At 37.0% G+C, this 19309-nt stretch overlaps 1 long non-coding RNA gene across 1 annotated transcript; it reads left to right on the forward strand.

Moving 5' to 3' along the window:
• Positions 1-9437: 9437 nt before the first annotated feature.
• On the forward strand, positions 9438-16409 carry LOC140226340 (uncharacterized). Its single transcript, XR_011900934.1, has 4 exons — positions 9438-9646; positions 13910-14148; positions 14439-14618; positions 15917-16409. It is a non-coding gene; the product is annotated as an uncharacterized lncRNA (long non-coding RNA).
• The last annotated feature ends 2900 nt before the right edge of the window (positions 16410-19309 follow it).

Consider the following 19309-nt stretch of genomic DNA (forward strand, 5'->3'; position numbering starts at 1 on the left):
TTTCATTCACGCGAGGAAAAACTTTCGCTTAGTCTTTAACGTTTACGTTTAACTACAACAATGTATATAGCATCACCACCTATATCAATGAGAGAGAGAGAAAAAAAAATTGATATCATATTACCGTAACTTCCTGAAAATATCAATACACAATGAGCAAAAGTGAAACTGCTAATGTTTTCATGGTTGCCGGTTACGTTTCTGAAATCAACATCCTGTTGAGATCAGCTATTGATATCATGTTTTATTTCATGTTTTATTTTATCTAACAATGCAGCAATTCGCAAAGAAAGACGGTGATGGAATTATGAGATGGGTCATAAATTCTAAAATAAGGCATTTTGATCATTGTTGATATTCCCCATCCATCTCTCAGTGTAGGTATAAACATTTACTTGTCGCATCATGGCATTTCCAATAAACCAAACGAAATAAGAAAGGATATCCAATCTGGTTACCAGTTTTGGAAAAAAAAAAAATGTTGTGTGTATAATGTGTCCTTGTATCTGTGAGATATAAGTGTGCATTTGATTTTTGTTGTCGTTGCTGTTCTTTGTGCTTTATGTCTACGACATCTATATTTACTTCAGGTTAACCATCACAATGAAACATCTCATTCACCATTTTTCATTCTTTGCCAATTGTTGTAAAGGTCATAAAGCGCAGGGGCTGTGGATCGTATACCATAAAGAGGTAATCTAGTCTAAATATAAGTTAGTCTGATAAAAAAAGAGCAAAATCTTACTTCTTTAACGGTAAAAATTTGACTGAAATCGGACGAAAAATAAGGAAGTTATGACATTTTGAAGTTTTGCTAATTTCTGCAAAACAGTTCTTGTACAGTGGATATGAATATGCAAATGAGTGAGCTAACCTTCACAATTTTCCATTGGTAGTGTACGAAAAAAAAAAACATGACAGAAATTCAATGTTTCTGTCATTGAAGTCTGAAACATGATGTTGTTCCTGCTTGAATAACTTCAGAATAGTGATCAGTTAGACATACGAGGATTTGAGCCTCGGGCATGATTGCGTTTGAATGAAAAACTGGAAATTTCAAAACTGTATGTACAAACTATAAATGGTAATTTGTGAAAGAATGACATGCTCATTTTGCCATTTGCATATTTATATTGATTGTTCAAGAACTGTCCCCCCCCCCAAAAAAAAAAAAATAAATAAATAAATAAATAAATAAAAATAGCGAAACTTCGAATGTCACAACTTCCTTATTTTTCATCAGATTTCGATCAATACTCGTAATATTTTACTCTTTCTTATCAGACTAACTTATATTTGGACGGGATTTCCCCTTTAATAAACGCGACGGAAGCAATCCGTATCGGTATGTTCATGGTATATGCGTGGGTGTCCCCGTTTGATTGTAATGTTGCAGAAATTCACGTGATAGATCGATACATGCATCATGTATAACCATTTCGATCAATGGACAAGTAGACTAGTTTACGAAGAATGTAGGGATATTCTAATGTATATATACACACACACATACACACACACATACACACACACACACACTCATACATACACACACACACTAAATACCTCTTAATACGTGGAATCCAGCTTGCATGCATTAGTTGTCGCTATGTCGGGAACTACCAGTCCTCAGGCAAGCTTTCAGGTTGTAAAAGCAGAAGTGGTCAGAAAGGCATGCATAATTATTTGAATAGTAAACCGGTCTATTGCCCGACTACGAACATGGAGCTACTGCAGTGTACAAAGAGTTCCATGTTGGGAAATTCACCAGCGTGAGTGGGCCACACAGTGTGCAAGCACGCTTATTCATCTTGCAGCCCAGTTTCGGTGTTTAAGCACTGCAGACTGAAAGTGGTAATAATTCGAATGCTATAGGGTATGAAGTTGAGAAACTCGGAGCTAGTTTTCAAAGGCCCGCTTGCTGAAATTTGCTCCGTCTCCCGTAACGACCTTGCCCTCCACTCGTTTCGCTTGCAGTATCATCGATAAAAGCGAGATGGCGTTTGACAAAGGCTAATAACAAAAGACTTCTTTTTAACAATTTACTTTCTTTTTACCATCCTCCGCGCTCAGTACACTGATCAAACACGTTTAAACTTAAATGATGGAGACAACTCATAATTATGACTGTATGGTAGTGAGTTCCCCCATGCATAGTCATGGTGTGATGGTTGGAACAGCTATTTTCTTAGATATCTTTGTGGCCTATGCTTATATGTCCATAAAATTAATGATTTTGTCTTTTCTTTGTCTTCGTGTTGAGGAAAACATTACTGAATAAGGTGCAATCGTACATGCATCGTATAGAATAATTACTGCCGCATTATAGACCTTCACGGATTGACTTTGCTGTCCAAACTTTAATTTTTGACGCATGTTTTCAAAACATCGGTATTGTACTTGTACAACTTTATGAAGATAACTACAGATTTTCCAAAAATGTATACATTGGCTAAATTGAAAATAACGAAAAACTAACGAGTATCATACATCATATATATATATATATATATATATATATATATATATATATATATACATACATGTATTATAATATGCGTATGCGCGAGTGCATCTAAAACCCAGATACTTGGTAGAATGATGGATATGCAGAATATATATCTAATATATGATATATATATATATATATATACACACATATATATATATATATATATACATATACATATATATATACTGTATAAATGAGTCGATACAGCCCTATAGATATAACAGATAGCACATTAAATTCAGAGAGAGAAGATGACCAGCAATTCTATAGGAGACCTACTATGGTGATCAGAGAATATCATCGCATAATGCATCTGGAGAAAGGTGAGCAAATTCTTGCTTTCTCATCCAGTCTGGTTTATATCCCGTTGCCCCTTCTTATAGATGAGAGGCCACCTCTCTGGTCGAAACATTGGTCAAACTGACCCGATCCAGATGACTATACAGTCACATAATCAATTGCTTCCTAACTAATCCGGCCGTACACGCAACCCACCTGGAAATGACTCAGGAAAAGTGCAAACCGAGCAAATATACAGTGTAGTTTCTTTACAGAATGCTAAATAAAAAAAAATAAAAAAAAGTGCACGTAATGAACCTGTCGGACTTCATTGCGGAGCTGCAGTCACGGAACCCCGCGATGATCACCGAAGTCCGCTGTACCGGGTACGTTACGAGCGAGATGCTAAACAGATCATAGCTGCCGCAGCCGCTGTAGACAACTCTTACTCGTAACACTGACTGCACGCGTCAACACACTACCGGAAATCGACAATCTGGATTTCGCCGGTATGGCCGCAGCTGGTCTCTTGCATTCAGACCGATGTACTTCAACCAGGGTGCGCCAGCTTATGCACCATCTCGCTAACACTCAGGCCTAGCCATACTTCCATTTAATTCAACAAGAATAGCTTCCAGAGAACCTAGGCACTAAGAACGTTTTAAAATAAATAAGGCAGTCGGAGGCCTTTTTTTATTTATTTCAGGAAGTATAGTTTCTAAAGAAAATAAAATTAAAGACGTTGACGTAATCTACGGTGAGCGGTAATAACCCATCAACATGATGCATTAGGCCATATATAATTTTTTGCTCTCCATATAGGAAACGTACAAGCCACAGACGTGCATACAATCTTTGCAATACAATGATATTGCATTTAAGGCCCTATTGCTAATACCTAATTAAATTGGACACGAGCTCGGTCATGCCTAAGATAAATAATAGCTTGCTTTCTAATTAACTTAACTTGCAATCTTTTTTTTTTCCCGCGCCTTCTGGGCTAGGAGACCACAAAACATACATCGGCGAAGATGAAGCTAATTTGGTTAAGTTACGGAAGAAAGACTAGTGCACATAATTCTATGTCTAGGCAGGGAGGTGCAAGAGATAAGACTATGTATTTCCTAGTGTGTGTTGAAGCTGGGGAAACAATCAAATTCTATGGTGTACAAGGCGAAGGGTACGGGTCAATGTTACGTGCACAACTGACAGCGACACAGTGATGTTTTATGATCATTTAGGCTGACGGCATTACTAAAGCTTCATGCTTTATATAAACTTAACCCAGTTAGCTTCAGAGTAGTTCACAACCCTGATAGTATCGTGTAGTTAATGGCTGAAGCTCACATAACTTTTTGCAACAATGTAAAGCATTATCGTTGCCGCTGTTTTCCTCATTTCTACCGGAATGGTGAAAATGTGGGGAGAGTTCTCCGGGATTAAAGTGCGTGTAAAGGATATTAAAAATGGACATGAATATAACAGTGTGGTATAGATGAATCTTTCCATTCTCCTTGTACTTAGCTCTTATTTCCGGATCAATATTTCATGGAATCCCATGTGAAAAAGTACTTCAAGTACTGCAGGAAATACTGCAGTATTATTGCAGTACTACTGCAGTACTCGTAGTACTTTTGAAGTACTTGCAGTAATCATAGTATATTTGCAGTACTTTTGAGGTAGTACTGCAGTACTTCTATGGTAGTACGGCAGTATTATAGCAGAACTACTGCAGTACTCGTAGTAATTTTGAGGTACTTGCAGTAATCATAGTACATTTGCAGTACTTTTGAGGTAGTACTGCAGTACTTCTATGGTAGTACGGCAGTAATTGCAGTACCTTCGAGGTACTTGCAGTACTCACGCTATTCTCATTGTAATTTTGCAGTACTTTTGAGGTAGTACTGCAGTACTTCTATGGTAGTACGGCAGTAATTGCAGTACCTTCGAGGTACTTGCAGTACCAATGGTACTCACGCTATTCTCATTGTAATTTTGCAGTACTTTTGAGGAAGTACTGCAGTACTTCTATGGTAGTACGGCAGTAATTGCAGTTCCTTCGAGGTACTTGCAGTACTCACGCTATTCTCATTGTAATTTTGCAGTACTTTTGAGGTAGTACTGCAGTACTAACACGTCTTCTATGGTAGTACGGCAGTACTTCTATGGTAGTACAGCAGTAATGGCAGTACCTTCTAGGTACTTGCAGTACTCACGCCATTCTCGTTATTTTGCAGTACTTTTGAGGTAGTACTGTAGTACAGTACTTCTATGGTAGTATATATATGGCAGTAAATCGCAGTACCTTACATCGAAATACTTACATTACTCATGCCATTCTTATTCAAATTTTGTAGTGCTTTTTTGAGGCAGCACAGTACATTGTAGTATAGTATTGCAGTACTTGAGAGGTAGTTTTATTGATGATTCTTCTGCAGTTTATAAGTTGGCGAGTACTGCAGTACTTTTGATTTTTTTTTTTTTGAAGTGGCTTATTGTCGGTACTACTATTATAAGTAAATCTGCATTACTGTATAGCTATTGCAATAATAATTATGTAGAAGCTTAGTGATGCTAATGCATGTATTTATTTCTGCTATAAAAAAAAAAAAAAAAAAATCATACAATGGACTAAAACTCAAACCTCTTTGTAGTACCTGTGGTTAACGCTATTTTAACCTCAGACCAGATTTTTACTGACGGGGACAATTTAACTTTCATATTTGAAAAAAAAAAAGAATTCACTATCTATTTTTAAATATTCCAATTTATGCTAGAAATCATATTTTGACTGAAACAGAGCTGTCAACCTCTGGATGCATGATTTAGTAATTTTTCAAGAAGTGCCCATTTCAATGTCTTAAACCTAATCAATGACTTAATGCAGCACAAAATCACACCGTAAGGTAAATATTCTAGCTCAAATAGGTTTTTACTGTTCTTACATTGTCACAAAATAAATCACACATTGACATAATTATACTAGTGTGAGGTTCCTGCCCGAAGAGACTTTATTCTTCGTATTCTAACCTCGCTTTTGATTATAATATCGTCAATAAACCGACATCAGAAAATTACTTTCAGGGTTACTGTGTTTCCTTGTAAGACATCTTGCACCATCCACTTGATGGTAATTTACATGACACAGTCATGACATTAACCTTTGGATCAAAATCTAACCTTTCACATGCATGGCTCATACATGAGTTATTACACAAATACCATACCGTAACCATAGACATTTCAAATACTTAGAACAATTCATCAACATGCCAAACCTTATTATACCGCATAGGAAATCAACTTATAATGTACAGTATTTTTAACCAAGCCCCATTCATATTTACCTAAATCTCAAATAGCAGAGTGGCTGTCTATAGTTCCATTATTCAGGGATGTCACTGGATACCCTAAGTCTTAAGATCACAATTTGGACATCCTCAAACAGAATTCATACATTGGTGTGTTCCTTGACTTAATACCATTATTTAATATCTAAATTCTCTTGTTCACACTTAAAAAATACTTTGAATTAATCATGTCATGTTAAATAAAACACAATGGATAATACACTTGAAAATTCTATATAGGCGACTATAAAATCATGAGTTGTAAGTCAAGATACATAATGTTCATCTAAATACATTGCTATCATTGACTCCATACGGCCTTAAAGTCTTTGCTTCAAAAACAAAATCACCTTTCTATTCAATATACCATAATCATGTATTGGTCTCAATCAAGGATTCACACCCTATGGGTGACACTGATAAGTCAACCCATTGCTGTTGTGAATGGCTGAAACAGCAAAGTACTATATTCATGTATAGAAAAAAAGACAAAAACAACCCAATATTCACACACTATCAGAAATTCCTGTTGTAAATGGCAGAAACAGCACATTTAAACCAACATTCTTCATTGAAATATTGATACAATGAAACCCCGCTGTAACGAGGTCCGTGGGACCGGCGATATTACCTCGTTACAACCGGTACCTCGTTATAACCGTACGCATCAAAAACAAAGAAAAACACAAGCACGACGTCATAATATACCCATCGATGAAAGTTTAGAACATCCTTTGCATTGTTATCACACAATATTGGTAATTATTATCGAGAAAATAAAGGTAAATTATTTGTGAATAAGGCAAAAAATGTCGGGGTTGAAATGGATATTTTTCTTCCAAAATCTCTTCGAATATAATAGAGCACGTTACATTCTTGAGAAACATAGGCTTATCTCATTATCATTAAAATCAGATTGCATAAAATGTGTTTAAGTTGTTCTAAACACCAGCGCAAATAAAGTAACATACATGCGTTGTTTACCGGACCTTGCGAGGCATTTTTACGCTGGTTTCGAGCGGGAATGGGATAATTTCATGAATCACATCGGCTGTAAATCTTATACAATTTATGATTGTAGCGGCCGAAAGGATTAAAATGCGTTATTTTCTTTCGAAAATCTCTTCGCGTTTTGTACATCCGTTCTTTAAAAATAAGCGACAGGAATGAATCTAGAAGGTTGTGATTCTTTTTACACATCAGATCTGTTCCTAATAGACCATTCTGAAAGAAAGAAAATGTTCATTGTGAAATGCGTTGTTAAAAATTGTGGTTATGAACAAACCCAGATCTATTCAAATTGTTAAATGCGTTAATTTCTTTTTCTGAACACCGACTAGGTAGCTTAACATGCGTTATTCAATTATTTTTACGCTGTATACTGTCCACCGGCGAGATCGCGATGATTAGAGTAACATAGATGTGTCGTTTATCGTAACTTGTGGGATTTTTTTTTTTTTTTTTTTTTTTTTTTTTTACGCTGTTGGTGCCCAGTGGGAATGTGATAATTTCATAAATCATTTCGGCTGTCATCAAGATTCTCATACAATGTATTATCGTTGCACCCGAAGGGATTGAAGATGCGTTGTTCATTTTCTTCTGAAAATCCCTTCGCGTTTTGTACATCCCTTCTTGAAAAAATAATATGCGACATGATTGAATTCAGAAAGTTGTGATCCATTTTACGCAAATCTGTTCTTCGTAGACCATTCTGAAAGAAAGAAATATCTGCATTGTAAACTGCGTTGTTAAAATTGTGATAATAAACAAATCCAGATCAATTCAAATAGTTAAATGCGTTTGTTTCTTCTTCTGAACACCGATTACGTAGCTTAACATGCGTTATTCAACTATTTTACGCTACTGTCATCCGGCGAGATCGCGATGATTTCAGAGTATGTGCGACGTTTATACCTTAACTTGCGAGATTAGGTTATACGTTATACGTTGTTGGTGCCCATGCAGCGGGAATGCGAAGATTTCATGAATCATTTTGGCTGTATAATCTCATACAATGTATTATCGTTGCGCCCAGGATCAAAGATGCTTCTTTATCTTTTCCCGAAAATCCCTTCGCGTTGTATACATCCATTATGCGACAGGATTGCGTAACATTTTTAACGCTACTGTCAACCGGAGAGATCGCAAGAGTATTAATCATTTCAGCTATAATCATATATTCGTACAATATTTTTGCTAACCAGCAAAAGAACATCGCGAGGAAGTCGGGACTACAAATGTTACCTCCATTTTCTTATTTGGCACCATGACATAATCTGGTCTTGACTTCTATCCGTTCTCCGTTCTCTTTTCGCCAACACTGATTACTCGGGGCTTACAGCCAAACAAGATATAGGTCCCGTCATACTTCTCTTTAATCAACCCCATTTCGATTTCGATTTTGACCAGTTATCACTACATGTAATTATTGTGTTAACACCATATATTATATTTTGTGTTCCACACATTGTAAAAAAGGTTAAAGAACTGGTTTGATTTCTGGTATAATGCTCATGAGAAGTATGGAAAATAAATGAATTTAATTGAATTGAAATGGAAAGGTTAATGTTGAGTTTTACACGCATTCCAATTTTCATATTTGTTGGAGTGCGTTATCTTTTTTTACTTGTTGCATTTTGTGGGCTGACCTATAAAATTACGCACACGAAATGATTATGTTTGATAATTAATAGTAGGAAGATCTGATGTTATCTTATTGCATTTTTTTTTTTTTTACCAAAGAAACATGGAAGGAACCGCGGTCTCTGCAAAATGGGAAAAACACGGGGGTAAATTCGAAATTCCGTGTTTGAAAAGCGGCAAGTCAAATGGTACCTAGTTCACCTTGCCTACTATTATGCTGATCCTAACAGAATTTTGTAAGCATGACTACCTCCGTGTCTCAGAATAATGTGGCACACAGGGGATTTCCACCATGGCACATAAAGAGTTGAAATCCTATCAAATTTCTTATGTTTTATTTTATCACGATGCGCCGAAAATGTACTAACCGGATCTCCGATAGCCCCCCCCCCCCCCCCCCCCATTCGTGTCTACTTAGTATTTTGTGGCGCCAATCGAGTGCACGTGTGATCGCCAGCCCGCGCGCACGCAAATATTGCTTCTATGACCACTGAGTGGGGTTTACTGTATAATCTTCTGTGCGATGTGGTTAATACATGTAGTAGCTACGCGCGCGTGCGTGTGCGCACACTCGCGATGCGAGTACAGTGTATTACGCAACGAGTCGAGTACCGCCGTTGAGTTGCATTTTCAAATTCTGTAAACGTTACGCGTACAGAGCAAAATGGCAGCGCAGAGAACGAAGAAATTTTATGCCCTGTGGCTGTGATGACAGCGTTGGAAAAGGTCCTGTGGTGGACTGGATAAAGGACAATGCCCAATATTCACGTTGTTGTTCCCATGAGGAAGTGACTGTATGTAGTATAATGGGGCAGCGGAAAATCTGCATCAACACATCAAGCAAAGCTGCTTGCAGCTAATGGTAAGTTACGTACAACTGTATACCCTACATGTTGATTGTGTATGATTGAGGGTACCACCTATCGTCACCCTATTGGATTTGTAGCTTGTTTATTCCAAAAATATATTACAAATTCGCCTAAATCTTACCTCAAATATGCCATAAATACTACAGTTTCGAATGTCGTGACCGTCTTGTTGGTTTTAAATCTCCGTTTTAAAATAGCGCAATTTTAGTGCACGCAATCCGTTTTCTTTGCACAACGTTAGTTCTAGCGATCGGCACCCCTCCCTCCATAGGTAATACACGTAAATTTCACAGCCATGCGTCGTTACTGAGCGCATGTGTTATGTGTAACATTGTTAGGGCTACACATTACACATGCGCATGTGTTATGTGTTATGACTAGGGCTACTACTATCGGCAGGGCACCTTCCCATCGGCACCCTGCATATCATGGCTGTTTGCGTATAGAACGAAAAGGTACGCGCGGGATTGAGTGTCATTAGCTATGAAGACAATAAAAACGAAGAAACGAAAATCAAACTCAAACAAACCAAGCTAAAAATTACACATCCGCTCAGTGACGACACATGGCTGTGAAATTCACGTGTATTACCTATGGCCTGTGAAATTCACATGTATTACCTATGCTGTGAAATTCACGTGTATACCTATGGAGGGGAGGGGGTCACAAGGGGTGCCGATCGCAAGGTTCCCTTTTTAGCTGCGCGAAAAAAACGGAACGCACGCACTAAAATTGCGCTATTTTAAAACGGAGATTCATAATCAACAAGACGGTCACGACATTCAAAACTGCAGTATTTATGGCATATTTGAGGTAAGAATAAGGCGGATTTGTGTTATATTTTTAGAATAAACAAGCTACAGATCCTTAGGGTGACGATACGTGGTACCCCCAACCCTACTACTAGTTTGGTTTGTTAGTTTGTTTGTGAGTTTGATTTGCGTTTCTTCGTTTTTATTGTTTTCAAAGCTAATGACACTTACTGTAATCCCGCGCATACTTTTTCGTTTGTACGCAAACAGCCATGATAAATACGCAGGGTGCCGATGTCAAGCAGGTACCCTGCCGATAGGTGGTACCCTTATACAGTGGGAAGAAGGGTTTTGATGAATCTTTTGATGATAGTAAGTAAAGCTGCTCTTTGTGAAGGATTTGTGGAGGTATCGCAGATCAGGAGAGGATGATGCCTCACTATTTCATATTTCAAGCAATATAATCTTGGCCAATCTTTCCCCTTCTGGAAGGCATGTTTTGAGATACACATGCATTATTATGCATCAGCACCCAGGTGTTCAGTGTGCGTAATAGCCTGCAGCAGTCCAGTGGTTAATTGTTTCATCCATTGTGAAGCATTATTTTTATTATTAGGGCAAGTCCAAGATAATGTCCCCTCAGATGCTCAAAATTCATCTTGATTTTATCAAAAAGTTCTTGATATCATGTTGTAGCCAAAGAGTTAAATCATATATTTCCAGCAAAGAAAATATTGAATTATGCAAATTTATGCAAGAAATATGGCCTTGATTTGCATAAATCAAAAACAAACCTTACGTATGGGACAAATTATAAATATTCATCTAAAATCAGTTGAATTTGTCCTTGACCTAGTTCCTTTATGGACATGACCCCTGTATGAGTTAGTATAATCTGCAATTGGTAAGACAAGGTCAGCACATTAATTATGCAAATTATGCACTTTCCCAGAACATAGTGTCCCATACGTAAGGATTTGAGTATGTTTTTTTAAGTTTTTTCTGAAGATTTGTAACATTGACCAATCATACTTTAGGAAGTTCTAATTTATTCATTTCAGCTCCAGATTAGCAAAACTAAATGAGGAAATTTAATTAGTCCTTCATCTTATAACTAATTAAAGTCTGCTTACGTATGGGACAAATGCCTTACGTATGGGACATTACATGCAAAGTGAATGGGAAAACCGCCTTTTGACATGGATGCTATATGTCCTTACATTTGTTTGGTTAATGGTTATCTTTGCACCTACTCTGAAGGATATGTCTATATATCTGCCTCTCCTACTCAGTTGACCTCAGGGAGAGTGTAAGAACAGCATTATTGAGTCATTCTATGATTAAGAAAGGAAAATAAAGAATATTCATTTATACTTGTATTTTCTTATTTTCATTACAGGCTGTGCAGCTGGTCTTAAATTAACATTCCCCGTTAACATTTTGATATTGGACATTTTCTTAATTCAGTTATCATTTTCAACTTTACCTCTCTACAAAATGACTTTGTCCAAGAATGGGATTCTCTGAGTGTCATTTTAGGTGCAGTACACTGTTCAGCATGTACCACAGGTTGTACAGCCTCAAAAGCGAAATCAAAACAATTGTGCTTATGGCGCGCATCAATGACAACATTATAGGTCTTACTGAAAAGAAAAATCACTTAAGGTGTGAGCAGGTAACTTTGTCAGTACTAGAGTTGATAGCAAAGGAAAAACCTTATGAGAATACTTTTTATTTTGATATGATTGTTAATATTTCAACTGCTCACCCTCAGAATATGTCATGACTTATCAAGGTCATGAACATGATTTCTGAAAATCCTGTAAAATGAAGACTATAGTTTACATTTGCTATAAACCACAATATCAATACTGATTCTGTGGTTGGAGTGCTAAAAACACAAATTACACAAACAAATAGGGAATTCAATTTTCTTTTCTATTTTGTGTTTGAAGAGACAGATGTGCTCTGAGACACCTTCATCAACTCATACTTACTTTGTACCCCACATCTACACAATTATCAACATACATTGCAATCTGGTAGTGTATGATCAAATGAGGTTATTAGAATTTATTCAAAATTGTAATTTGCAGATCAGTGAGTTACTTAAGTGTTTCAAATCTAGATTTGAATGTGCAAATGATAATCTTTCCTGTATCACTACACAAGCATGTATGTATGCACAAAGTAACACAAATTTTGTCGTCTTTGGTTTCATAGACACGAAGCCAAGCAATTTGAAAAAAAAACAAAAAAAAAAACAAACAGCATTGGTACATACATTCTTCTATCTCCTTAAAATCTAAAACTTTCATTAAAATTTGATTGATTTTGCAGTTCAGCTAAAATTCACATGGCAAAACATGATGATTACAGAGCAAAATGAAGTACTCTTGTTGTTGTTGTGTTTTGTGCTGCATTTCAAACAATTATAAAGCTTTATAAAAACTTAGACAACTTGCAAGGTAAGCCTAGAGCTACTGAAAGTACCCACTTCAAACTGTATTTGCAAATTACATTGTACATGACATTTGATTCTAAAGTTGAAATTATCAAGACTACAAATTAGTTATTGTACATGTACATGTATGCTATATCAAGGTCACAAGCTAGAATTCGCTTATTTTTTTTTCATTTGATGAAAAAATATTGACTAGAGTAATTACAAATGGGCTAGAAATAGAGTGTCAGTATACTGTATCTGTATGTGTAGACATCATGAGGACAGTGTTGATGCATGAGGGAATCCAAACTAAGACATTTAATTATAAATTGGTAATTACTTTTATTTGTTTTATTTTAGCTTTTGCTAGGTACCTGAACCGGGAAAGTACCCACCTAGAAGTCTATTTCATTTGTTACATGTTGTAGCATGATTTGTGGAACTGAATATGACACTATGGGGAAATTTAAAGTCAATCCCATGAATGCATTTGTGCACTAAAGACAAATGTCCCATACGTAAGTTGAGCCATGTCCCATACGTAAGGTGTACTTTCGTTGATTAAACCAACTTCATGAAAATATGCTTTATTCTTTTGCAGTGAAACTTTGCTGAAAGATACTTCAGTATTGTACCTTTCTTCACTTCCAAACAGAACTTGATCAGTAAGGTACTTTCAGAGAATTTTCAGTTCAAACTTTATTTTGAAAAATCCAGTTTTTCTCTGGTCCCATACGTAAGTTGGCATATTTTTCTTAATAAAACCATCAACCCAAGGTCAAATGACATCAAACTTAAACACAATATTCTTCTCAGGGATACCAGTCCTCCTGATGATAAACAATAAAATCCAAGTGCTCCTTCATTACTTTTCAGAGGTTTGAAATCTCTGAATGTCCCATACGTAAGGTGCGCGATATCTTGGACTTGCCCATTATTATTATTACTACTTATAGTGCGCTTTTCCCACAAGGCCCAAAGCGCTTACAATCAATTCAAAATATGCATGACAGTACGTCTTTAATCTTTTGAATGCTTTTCTTCATCTGCATTTTCAGATCAGAGGATGTTCACTCTCCATAGGCTTGAAGTATTGGAGAGGCTAGACCAACATGAGCAGGTGTACATTCAAATTGCAGAGTGCCACCACAGCAGGTTGCTTTACCAGTAAACATGGAGATTGGTGAGCTGTGGAGACTACGATGCCGCCATTACCCCCTCGAGAGTAAGGCAGCTTTCCAGGAGCTCGACAGCCTTCTAGCTTCTGGAGATTTCTTATGCTGGTAGAAAGATATTGGTGAGCAAAATACTAGTATTCGAAAGTGTTGCCTATATGTGTAATTTTTCTTTCCCTTGACCTCTGTCCTCTGTAATCTGTTGTTAATTTTTAACCAAATCAATTCAATAACGGTGAACATAGTGTTTATATGAAATTAAATGTCACATAAAATGAGAAATGAGATTTGAATGTTTTTTTACATGTATACAAAAGTAAGAAATTTATCATTTGTCTTGTCAGCTGCTTGTTTACGTTTAGTAAATTCTCTTATTTTATTTAAGGATTTGATCTTTTCAACTCTTTTTCAGACATGCATCCTCAGAATCAGTGGATCCTAATGGCAGACGGTGTGCGGCAACTCTCTGGAGAAGATTGTGGGTCATGAGATCAGAAAGACCTGCATGGCAACAACGGCTTGAGCATGAAGGGGATATCTTCGTTTGCAGATTTACAAGGTTGCCATGCTTTCGTCTCAAGTACTATTTTCAGTAAGTCAAGCCAAGCCCTCTTCAAAAACAGAATTACTTTCTTAGCCATTTTTTTTTTTATTTCCACATTCAAAGTTTTTTTTTTCCTTCGCTTTTATAGGATACAGAGCTCTATCATAAAGTTTTGGTTGAGACTTGGCTTAAGGTTTTTGTCATGTTTTTTTTTTTTGTGGGATAGTGAGAAACCTCTTGTAAAATGCAACTGTATGAAAGACCATGTAGTTTCATGGGGATTTCAATTTTTTTTTTTTTTTTTTATGAAAATCAATTTTGAAATGGCTGGGATGTCCAAAACAGAGCAATCCTATTAGAGTGTGGAATCCAAATTTTATTACAATCTTTTAGTTGTACTTTTTGGATTTTGTAGCTATTCCATATCCGATTTCCATCAAATAAACTTTGAATTCCTCTTACCCCTAACCAGGCCAGGCCCTTTTTAGTGTTCTGTGGCCTGGGAGGGGTTGATTCAATTACCCCCCCCCCCCCCCCCCCCCCCCCCGAGATCTCAGCGTTTGATTGCACAATCGCTGTGAAATTTGGCTTGTTCATTACCCGTGGTGTAATCTACCAAGCTATACAAAAAGAAATGGAAATTTTCGTCATACAGTATATGCATAAAATCATGCATTTTGCTCCCTATCAGATATTAAAGCTCCTAGAACCCTATTTTTTGGTGAAAACATTCTTTGTGGCATTTCTAACAATGAATTTGAAAAAAAAAGTATCAAAATCAATTTCTTCAGTATTTTATTGTTGTATTAATTTCTTTATAATCTTAGGTACATGTATTTTTTTTTTTTTTTCGGCCTGTTGATTTATCATTTTTTTCCCGCAGAGTTTATGTCAGAACCCATTTCAAGCATTATCATGATAAAATTAATTAGTTTCAGCCCATGAAAGTGAAAATGATTAGATTGTGTTTTCTCTTCTTATTCATAAAGATATAAATATCTTTATGAATAAGAAGAGAAAACTCAATTTGCTTAGACTTTATACACAAAATCACGTTTTGAGCCATTTTCAGTCTGACAGGCATACATAAAATGTCATGTAGCGTCATGACAGTATCAAAAGATGTGCAAGACTTGAAAGTAAAAAGTCAGGGAACGATGCAGTCAAAAAATTTTATGTGGCGGAGTAGTTGCCAAAATGTGGAGGGGGAGGGGGTTGATTCAATATCTGGATACTTGGAATTAAATTTCCATGTTTCATTTTTTCAATCTTGAAATTCATGTATGTATACACAGGTATGTACTGACAATTTAGCATTTCCTTTTCTATCATCTTTTCTACTGCAGACCTGATACATTCGTATGCACAAGCAAAGGGATGCAAGATACCAGCGAGAAAGAGACCACAAACTGGGCTTGCCACTGGATTTCCAACTCGCGTGATCATAAAGGAAACATGCAGACGAGGAGGAGGACAAAGAGTGTGCAAGAGGCTCTAGCTGGAAATTCAGAAAAAGATTGACTGTCGCCTTTGTGATTGTAGACTATGGTGGGACATTTATCACATTCATTGACATTTCTTCTCTTTTTTTTGTAAATGAGGAGAATGTTGATTGTGTTTTCTTGAATGAAAAGGAAAAGTGTCAGGATCAAGTCGGCTACGTACTACTACTTGGACTGTAAAATCAAACCAAGTATTGGACATTTTTTCAAGCATCATTTTTATTTATATGATCATAATTGAAAATACATATAATTCCTTATACATGTACTGTGTCAAGATATTGACAGAACATTAAAATTTTTTTTTCTTGCATGCATTGTGAATATGTTCCTTCATTTGCTGGACTTTCCATAATAAATAGTTAAAATTTTATGCTACATCAAGTCTACTCAGATTTAAATTCTTTGTGTTCTCTACTCCTCTCAACTTAACTTTACATCAGGATTGCATGTTTTCGTAATACATGTACATCATATTGATCATTATTCCCGTCAGCGTTTGAAGTGTCATCTCTTGTGCCAACAAACCGTTTCTGTAATGTATTACATAACAACTTACGGATATTTCTTTTCCAACAGCCTAGAAATGAAGCATATCATTCACCTGCTCCCTTCCACCGAGTTCCACAGACATGAATTCCCCTGGCTGTTGCTGGTTTGGGCAAGCCTTCAGTCAAGCTTTGTGGTTGTTAAGGTTCAATTTTGTGAAGAAAGCATGCATAAAATCTTACTAAATTGCAGAAGCGGTCTGTTGTAATTCATCTTCATACATTTACTGTATGTTGTTTGTTATTTCATTACTTTGCAAACATTCACATGAGAGAAATCTGTGTTTCCACCTTGGAAAACAAATTTCCCTTTCAACCTAGCTACACTTACACTGTAGAAGAATATCTTCTAGATTACATGCCTGCCCTGACAAAACCAATGTGGGCCCCATGTGGTGTATATGGGGAAAATATGGAACTAAATTGGCAAAGCCCATTTGGCCCATATGGGCCCCAGATGGGGTTTAGGCCTACAGGGAAAAAGATACATGGGTCTCATATATACTCAGTACTTGAATTCTAGAAAAAAAAAAAACATTGTATTATATTTTATTGAGAAAGCGGATATAGATTGTCACTTGTTTACCGTTGTAATTCGTCTGTTGAGAATGAGAAGGGCGTTAAGTTGTCCCGAACACTATGGGTTTAGAGGCAACTTAACGCCCTTATCATTCTCAACCGACGAATTGTACATGTATATTCATTTGCAGTAATGAAGTACAGGGTAACCCTTTTATAATGAGGTTGGTGGGACCACCATTTTTTCCTTGTTATATGTACCTCATATGTACCTCATTGTAAACATATGCATACTGTATGTTTACTATTTCAATATTTGCAAATTCAGATGAGACCAATAAGATATCCTCGTTTCCCAGGTTTCCCTGTACTGGTACTACTGCAGTACCATTGTAGTACTACTGCAGTACTGGTACTACAGTACTACAGCACCACTATTGGTACTGTAGTACTACTGCAGTACTGGTACTGCAGTAGTACAACAGTGCCGGTACTGAGTACTGCAGTACCATTACTGGTACTGTAGTACTACTGCAGTACTGGTACTGCAGTGGTACTGCAGTACTACTGTAGTACTGGTACTACTGCAGTACCGGTACTGCAGTACTACTGTAGTACTGGTACTACTGCAGTACCAGTACTGCAATGGTACTGCAGTACTACGGTACTACTGCAGTACTGGTACTGCAGTGGTACTGCAGTACTACTGCAGTACTGGTACTGCAGTGGTACTGCAGTACTACTGCAGTACTGGTACTGCAGTACTACTGCAGTACTACTGCAGTGCTGGTACTGCAGTAGTACTACAGTGATACTGCAGTAGTACTGCAGTGGTACTGCAGTAGTACTGCAGTGGTACTGCAGTAGTACTGCAGTGGTACTGCAGTACCCAGTACTGCAGTAGTACTGCTGTGTAGTACTGGTACTGCAATAGGCCTACTGGTACTGCAGTACCAGTACTGCAGTACTACTGATGCAATGACTACTGCAGTACCAGTACTGCAGTACGCAGTACTAGTACTGCAAGGAAGAAGTGAGGTAGTACTGCAGTACTGGTACTGCAGTACTAGTACTGCAGTAAAGTGTCCAATTTACTACAGTACTTCTGCAGTACTAGTACTGCAGTAGTACTGCAGTACTTGTACTGCAGTACTACTGCAGTACTTTTTCACAAGGGATTCTGTATGATGATAATACTATACTGCTAACAAGAACATAACAATAATGAATACGAAACATAAGGGAACCTTATTGATGATTATTGCTGATTCTAATTTTCAGAATTACTATAACTTTCAGGATTGTTACAATAAATGTTATTATTAATGATGTAATCATTGTTAACATTATCAACATTACTAATGTATCCAGTGACAACATCATTAACGTGGACTACCACCATCATCAGCAAATCACCGCTACTAAATCTATTGCGGGGAACATTTCCCTATCTCGTATATACTAAGAGTATAATATTGAAAACACATGTCTTGTAAATTTAAATTTCATCATTAGTTTCATTCTTTGTTTGGGAGTGTGTGTGTGTGTACGTTCGTGTGTATGTGTGTGAGTGCGTGTGTGTGTGTGTGTGTGTGTGTGTATGTGTGTGTGTTTCGTGACTGTATGTGTAACTCTACACATGATGTTAATCATAATACGATGTATTATGTGGGTGGTTCCGAGCGATACTTAATAATCATGGCTGAACCCATGGCTGGCGTTGTTAAGTGCGTGTTAACAGGTGCTTGACTGAAGACAAAAATAGAGATTGAGAATCAAAGCTGGTATAATAGCTACCGGTCTGGTGGCGTGGTTGAAAGGGGATACATCGATGCTACACCACAATTCACAATTCAGGAAAGGCGATCTTAATTTGTGCAGTGTGTAGATACATTTTCAGTGTTTTATTTTGATGTTATTTTGATGCTATTTTACTTTTGTGAGATTGTAAGGTCGATCTGATTTATCATGTATACCTATCAAGTGAAAACGAAGGAGCTAGCCTGGGATTTGAATCCGACTCACCCACTGCGTGCGGGTAGCGACACTACCACTGAGCTAAGTTGACTGTACGGCAGCACTTGAACAAAATATCCAGAAATAATATACCACACACGCACTCACAGACATACACACAAACGCACACACAGGTATCTCCCAGGTGGCCTTT

The sequence above is a fragment of the Diadema setosum genome, chromosome 3 (assembly GCF_964275005.1).
Source record: "Diadema setosum chromosome 3, eeDiaSeto1, whole genome shotgun sequence".
Classification (NCBI taxonomy): domain Eukaryota; kingdom Metazoa; phylum Echinodermata; class Echinoidea; order Diadematoida; family Diadematidae; genus Diadema; species Diadema setosum.